The sequence below is a fragment of the Perognathus longimembris genome, chromosome 10 (genome assembly GCF_023159225.1).
Source record: "Perognathus longimembris pacificus isolate PPM17 chromosome 10, ASM2315922v1, whole genome shotgun sequence".
Lineage (NCBI taxonomy): Eukaryota > Metazoa > Chordata > Mammalia > Rodentia > Heteromyidae > Perognathus > Perognathus longimembris.
The window spans coordinates 65,505,545-65,513,670 of NC_063170.1; the positions used below are offsets into that span (position 1 = coordinate 65,505,545).

An 8,126-nucleotide genomic window follows, 5' to 3' on the forward strand; every position below is an offset into this window, starting at 1 on the left:
AAAAACAACACCTTTCCATTCTACAAAAAGGGCACACCAAAACTTCACCTTCTTTCCTGTCTTTGGGTATTGTGTGAAGATGGCAAGTTTGAAGAAGTGGTTGCCATCTTGAAATTCATGGCAGTATGTCTATGGGCATCTCAACCAAGGGGCAACCAATATTCCTGGCATTATTCAATTCACAGATTAACCAAACTCCTGGACCTGCTTCTCTCCAACCTCTTGTTTTATGAGATAACAATTTCTTATTATTTAAAGCCAATTTCAATGGGCTCTCTCAGCTGTTATTTGCAGCTGAACGCATTCTCACTGAAACAGACAATTCTATGAATGTTCATAGAATTGAACTGAGTTCCCTTGAACTGATCAGGCCCAAGTCACTTTGTAGTCTGAGCCATGTGCAAGATTGTAAAGGCTCATTCCTGGGAGTCTTCTGTTCTGAGTTTCTTCTTGGAACCTTCTGGATTTCCAAGTTGGATTGACTTCTGAAAGATCCCTAAACTAGAGACCCTTGACCCACAAACATCTAAATGATAACTTCCCTAAGGGAATTTCTTCATCTTCTCTTTTGGGGGTCCAATATATAGAACACACACACACACACAAACCTCTGGGTTTGCTGGCTTCTTGGCATTCCCAAGTCTTGCAGCGGAGACATAATGACTAACCACAGGCAATCAGAGAGTGAAGCTGGGCCGGAGCACGCTGAATACATGTACAGAGGGCAGCTGGGCGGAGGCAGGTCTCTCTGACATACACTGGCCACGTTTTTGCAAAATACCTGTAATCCTTCCCAGGCATCTCGAGCGAAGCCTTCACCTTCAACGACATTTCCCCAATGTTTTCAGCATGAACCCTTAACTGTTGTGTTTATTTGACCTTCTTATTCTTTACAGGAGGTGATTACCGCTTGTTAACAGCATATATTTCTACCTCCTCACCAAGCTTGTTCTAAATATATTTGTGCAGAGAATTTTATGATGGATTGAAGAAGGCCATAAAGCAGAGTCTTACCATGAGAGAATGAACTATTGCTATGATTAGAATGCCCACCCCTAAAATATGTTGAAATTACAAATGTATGAAGAAGTGATATCTTCAAGGGGGTGATCGGGGCATGAGGGCACTGGTGAATGGATTAATGTCATCAGCGTGGGCTAATGGATCAAAGCAAGGTGAAGGCAGAGGGGTGTTTTTTTTTTTTTTTAAGTCACTGGTGTGTGATTATTCTTCCCTTATTTTCCCCTTCCTTTCATCAGCCACAGGGGAGATACATGACCCCAGCCTGATCAGCCAAAGTGTCCTGAAATCACGCATGGTAGAAACATGCAATGGCCTCTCTCTGTTTTAAAATATGAAAGAACAAATGTTCTGGGTCCAGGGAAGGCAACGGCCTTTGATTTAGCCCATCTTTCCTTCTCAGTGACAATCAGCTTCAGGGTCCAAGGCCTGAGTGAGAGCACATAGCTGTATGGAAGTGTCCTTAACCTTAACCTCAACCAATCAATCCCCTAATTTGTAAAATGAGTAGGAGGAACTCTGAGAGCACTTGGTTTCTAAATTCCTTTCCAGCATCTTCCTTCCAATAAAAGCTGTCTGAACTGAACTCATTTCCTCACTGCACTCAGAATTCCTCCAAAACCAAGAATATAGATATGTTTTCATCTAGTTGGAACAGCCACACACAGTAAGTTTTCAATTCAGGGCGAACTCCAGGAACAGCAATTTCCCCAGGTCGATATTCCACGCAGGATCCATTCCAAAAGAATTCAATCTGAATCAAGGAAGAAGTAAATTTCACATCAGATAATCCCACACCCCACCAGGTCTTGTTGCTGTAAAGTTGTGAGATTTCAATCACTTGGAAACAATTTCCTTCTGGCCCTGTGAATGAGTCAGGCTAATGGAAGGCCTGGTGCATGAAATCACAGAGCTAGTGAGTCATATCCTTTGTGAATGGTGGATGCTCTGCAGGAAAATGTACCCCCAATCTACACATGGTGGGCAGGCACCCCCTCTACCTGGTCAGAATAAGGATCATAGAGATGTTAGGCTGGGGAAAGGGTAGAGAGTAGGAGGGGACTGAGCAAGATGCTCTCTCAGGGTTCTGTCATTTGTCTCCTTTTTTTTTGGTACCAGTCCTAGGGCTTGAACTCAGGGACTAGGTGCTGTCCCTGAGTTATTTTCCTCAAGACTAGTGTTCTACCACGTAAGCCACAGCTCCACTTCTGGCTTTTATTGGCTACTTTGTTGGAAATAAGAATCTCATGGACTTTCCTGCCTGGGCTGGTGTTGAGCCAGTACCCTCAGATCTCAGCCTCCTGAGTAGCTGGGATTACAGGTGTGAGCCCTCAGTGCCCCGCCATTAATCTGATTTTGAATGGTTAAGAGTTCATGGAACTCACTAGACTCTGTCTGGAAAAAGTTGGCGAGGGAAGGAAGAAGAATGAGACTAGAACAGAGCATGTGAAAACTTTATTTTTCAAAGTACAGCATTCACCTCCATTGAATCGCCACAATGAAATATCCTTGTACTATTAATGTATTAAATAAATAAACACAATTTCAGATGTTGTCAGAGCCTGAAGAGAGGGAGAAAGGGGGTGGGAGTTTATTATTTACAGTGTTAGGGATCAAACCCAGGGCCTCTTGCATGCTCTGCAAGCTTTAATCTATACTCCCAGTTCTATCAAGGGGAGCAGTTATTGCTTTATGGGTATAGCATTGCAGTTTTGTGAGAAGAAGAGTTGTGGAGTTGAATGGTGGTGATGTTTGCACAGCATGACGAATGCACTTCCTGCCACAGAAGTGTGCCCTTAAAATTGGGGAAGTGAATTTTATGTGAAGTGAATCCTACCCCAATTTACAAAAACAAATAAACAAACAAAAAAACACCTAGCTGGTTGCTGGTGGCTCACACCTATAATCCTAGCTACTGAAGAGGGTAAGATCTGAGAATCATGGTTTGGGCAAACAAATCCAAGAGAATCTTATATCTGATTACCTAGCAAAAACCTAGAAGTGGAGGCATGGCTCAAGTGGTAGAGTGCCATCTGTCAGGGAGAGTTAGAAACCTTTACTTCAAGCTTCATTCCTGGAGGTTGAACAAAGAAACACACACACACACACACACACACACACACACGCATGCACACATGCACATTAATTGGTAACATTAAAAGGTGCTTAACTTTGCATAGCATTGAGAAGATATCAACAATCTACATCTAAAACAAGGATTGTGGGAGTGGAGCTGACTGCTTAGTACGATAGTGGGAAATGGATGGTATCCTGACAGAATAAATCAAGGCCTCCATTCGTCTGTGGAGGTGATGTGAGACACAGCTGTCAGAGAGGGGCAGATACGCGGATCTGAAATCAGGGCTACTTACTGAGAGGACATAGAAGGAGGCCCTGAGGCAAGGAGCAACAAGCCTGGAGCAGTCTAGAAACTGAGAGAATGTAGCAGAGGGTCAAATGTGCAGGCTTCCTGGAGCACAACCACCCCATTTGGTCTCATGCTGACTTGATTTCCTCCATGTTTAAAGGGACACAGTTCAGTACCTGGGACAGCTCCTCAGAACCCCAGCTATGTTCAGTGAGGCCCTTTCTAGAACAGATTTGGTTACCTCTTCTTAGAGCATTCCAGGCAGGTGCAGAGCACAGTCTGATGGGAAATTGAGGACGAGGGTGGTGTTTACCGCTCAAGCTATGCTCTAGCTTCACCCGTGTTCTGACTGGATAAAGTGAACTGTCTCAACTTTGTCTCTGGTAACGACGCGATGCTCTGAACAGCCTGGGTTTGGGGCAGCTGAGGCAAACAGGCCTGGGTGTAGACTATGGGCCTACAGCGGTAGGTTGTAAAATATGGACAGGAATCTCCACCCAAGCTATTACCTTTGACCAGCATAACACAAAATACTTCTGGGCTCTACAGTTGTTTTTTTTTTTTGGCCAGTCCTGGGCCTTGGACTCAGGGCCTGAGCACTGTCCCTGGCTTCTTCCCGCTCAAGGCTAGCACTCTGCCACTTGAGCCACAGCGCCGCTTCTGGCCGTTTTCTGTATATGTGGTGCTGGGGAATCGAACCTAGGGCCTCGTGTATCCGAGGCAGGCACTCTTGCCACTAGGCTATATCCCCAGCCCTGGGCTCTACAGTTTTGAAACAAAAACGACAGCAATAAAAGGCAATTAGTAGGCTGGGAATATGGCCTAGTGGCAAGAGTGCTTGCCTTGTATACATGAAGCCCTGGGTTCGATTCCTCAGCACCACACATATAGAAAATGCCAGAAGCGGCGCTGTGGCTCAAGTGGCAGAGTGCTAGCCTTGAGCAAAAAGAAGCCAGGGGCAGTGCTCAGGCCCTGAGTTCAAGGCCCAAGACTGGCAAAAAAAAAAAAGGAAATTAGTGAAATAAAGCATTCATAAGATGGAGCTATTTTTAAGTGGCAGTATTTTTTTTTAAAAAGAGCTTGTGTATGCCTGTAATCTTAGCTATTCAGGAAGCTGAGATATGAGGACTGAGGCTCAAAACCAGCTTGGAGAGAGAAATCTGTGAGACCCTTATCTCCAATTACTTACTAAAAAGCCAACAGTGAAGCGATGGCTAAAGTAGTAGTGAGCCAGCCATGAGTGAAAAATCTAAGGGACAGTGCCCAAGTCCTGAGTGCAAGCCCCAGTACCGCACACAAAAAAATAATGACCAGGAGTAGAGGAGACCTTAAGAAATCATTATTTTGTTCTCTAGCAATACATGAATCAATAAGAGAGATGCCACAACAAATGATTGTTGATTAATGTGTATCCATGCCCTGAGATATTCATTTGTCCTCTCTAAGCCAGTTGTATTGAGTAACTTAAATAACAAAACAGAACAAAACAACTCTTTTCAAATAGTCTCCCTGCTAATTTGCCACCTCAAATATTCAAACTAAGCTGAGACTACCAAAGTGAATAAATAATAATAGTAATAATAATATTAATAATAATATGAAAGAAGGCTAGATATTTCAACCAGAAAGAAGATTGTGCCAGACTTTTAACCAGCATGGATCATTTTGAATGGGATTTTCCAAGAAGTGAGTTTTGGCTAGCTGCAATGAAATCATGAATCACAAAATAATGACACAGAGAGCTGTAAACAGTTTTAATTTATACCAGTGACATTTAAAATGCTAATCAGACCTTAAGATAATTGTTGGAAGTTCGGCAGCCTCTGCTAGGAGCTCTTTCAGTTCCTGTGGAACGGATTCAGAACCCAACCCGATCTGTGAAGGTGTTTCTCTGGCTTTGGCAGAATTGGGTTTTAACTTCCATAGAGCCGAAGAATTGGAGTGGTTGTTACTTGTGGTGACACTTGCAGTAATTGAAATCTAGAGATGCCAGCCTTGCGAGCAGAGGGCAGAGACTCATCGCTGCAAGGGGAGATTTCAATTGAGTGTATGGAGTTTGGTCCTTTTGCGGGTAGAAATGCATCAGTGGTAAGACAACAAACTGTCTTGCATCAGGCCCAATTCTGTGTGTTGATTGCATGCTACTGGGAAAAAGAAAATTACAAAGAAATGTCTTCTCCCTCTATTGACAATATATTCCACAGTTTCCCAATATGTGTTTGTTCCACAACCAATCAAAGCTGGGGTGCTTGCCATCGTGGGCACTGTTTCTAGGTCCTTGTAGAACCAGGCTGAGCAGATTTCTGTTCCTGTTCCTGGGAGCTTAAAGTATGGGGAAGGGCTGGGGATATAGCCTAGTGGCAAGAGTGCCTGCCTCGGATACACGAGGCCCTAGGTTCGATTCCCCAGCACCACATATACAGAAAACGGCCAGAAGCGGCGCTGTGGCTCAAGTGGCAGAGTGCTAGCCTTGAGCAAAAAGAAGCCAGGGACAGTGCTCAGGCCCTGAGTCCAAGGCCCAGGACTGGCCAAAAAAAAAAAAAATAAAGTATGGGGAAAGAGAAATGAACACATATAGTACACACACACACACACACACACACACGCAGAGAGAGAGAGAGAAAGGTATTATAAGTAAGTTAAATCAGGGTAAAAGGATATAGTAGATGACCAGCGTGCTCTATCTACACAAGGAGCAGAGACTTGAGGCTACAGGGAAGAGGAAGTGCGAAGCCAGGAGGGAGGAAATGTGTTGGCATTGGAGGAGAAAAAGGAGGAACATGAACTGGTAGACACACACAGACAGAAGTGAATTTTCAGCGAATCCTTCTGACATTATTGTAGCATTTCTCTTTTGAAACTCTGCCACTCCTGTGTCTAGTGTCAGGTCTGTGTGCTGTGGACAAGAGCTCTCTATTTTTTTTTTTTTTTGCCAGTCCTGGGGCTTGGACTCAGGGCCTGAGCACTGTCCCTGGCTTCTTTTTGCTCAAGGCTAGCACTCTGCCACTTGAGCCACAGCGCCACTTCCGGCCATTTTCTGTATATGTGGTGCTGGGGAATCGAACCCAGGGCCTCATGTATATGAGGCAGGCACTCTTGCCACTAGGCCATATCCCCAGCCCTAAGAGCTCTCTATTTTGTAAGAAATTCAGGATGTCTAAAATCCTTTTCCACTTTGGATACCAATGAGTCATCTTTTTAAAATGGTTCATCAAAGGACCACACTCCTGAAAAAAATCACATGGATACTTGAAGCTTAATTTTCTTACCTATGGGGGGAAAAAGTCTTCTATGTATTCGGAAGGTGGCTGTTTCCACAGCAGAGAGTAAGAGAGATTCGACAGACAAAATGCTTGAGCGAATGCTCACTGTGGCAGCACATAGACCTGAATTAGGATGATTCAGAGCATATTAGTATGGCCCTTGAGCAAGGAGGACATGCAAATTCGTGAAGTGTTCCAAATGAAACACGCACACACTTTAGGTGAAAGTACTACAGAAGAGATTTTACATGCTAGCTATGGCAGTAGTGGACACCTGAGCTCCTACGAGTCTGCCCATCTCCTACAGATAGAAGGCCTCCCTGGACATTTCTTGGCCACCTGAATGGCCGGGCCACTTACATGGTGTGATTTCAGGGGACACTGCGCTAGGTTCTTAATTTCTTCGTAAACGGTCTGCCATCACCTTTTGTGTGTGTGTGTGTGTGTGTGTGTGTGTGTGTGTGTGTGTGTGTGCCCAAGATTTAATGTTTCTATGAAGTCTGACTATGGGAAGTTCATCACTGAGTTGGGTGTCTTTAGAGTAGGCCTTGCTAAAACTTAGATACTAAGGAAATGCTTATAAAATCAATTAACTTTTATCTATTGGCATTTTCTTGTTGTTCCAGTACTGAAGCTCGAACTCAAGGCTTGAGCACTGTCCCTTATCTTTTTGTGCCCGAGGCTGGTGCTCTATCACTCGAGCCACAGCTCCACTTCCAGCATTTTGATGGTTAATTGGAGATACCAGTGTCGCAGACATTTCTTAGCCATGTTGGCTTTGAATGCAGTCCTCAGATCTCAGCCTGCTGAGTAGCATGGATGACAGGTGTGAGCTTTGCCTCATTAAAAACATTTTTTTTTGTAAAACACCATCACTTTCTTCACTTATCTTTTTTGGTTATCTGTTTCACTTTCCTAACATCATGTTCATGTTTCTGCACTATCGAGGCCTCTCTCCCTCCTTTGATTACTGGCATATCTATGGCTTTAATCCACCACTTATGTTATTCGGTAGTTTGTGGTCTGTATGGAGGGTTTGTCTTTCCATCTTGTGCGCAGTGGCCTCTCAAAGCATGAACATATGTCCTGGCAACTGGAAGGCAGCAGTGAAAGGTGACATTCTAGATTATTCCATTTGGGTTTCTGCACAAGGGGAGCTAGTATTTCTAGAATAACTTTGAAGGGCCAAGTACTGCACTGCTCTCAGTTCCCAGAGCCCCTTTGACAAGTGGGTTATGCTCCTCTCACTTCATCGGCAAGAAGGCTGACCTGTCCAAGCCCAGGACTCCACCGATTGTGTGTCCATTCAGGATAGAGAGGGATTTGCAGAGTGGTCCGCTTTTTTTTTTTCTTTCTGTCCCATGGCTTCTGAGATTTATGGTGGACACTGGTCCAGTGTTCATACATGGAAGTGAAGGCAAGACCAGAGCTCAGTGAGTGAGTCCAAAAAGACCAGGACTGGCCGGGGCTGAGCA

The 8,126-nt window shown here is 44.3% G+C and overlaps 1 non-coding gene across 1 annotated transcript; it reads left to right on the top strand.

Annotated features, from left to right (window-relative positions):
- The first annotated feature begins 6,749 nt into the window (after window positions 1–6,749).
- LOC125358938 lies at window positions 6,750–6,856 on the top strand. Its single transcript, XR_007212454.1, has one exon. It is a non-coding gene; the product is annotated as a U6 spliceosomal RNA (small nuclear RNA).
- Window positions 6,857–8,126: the final 1,270 nt, after the last annotated feature.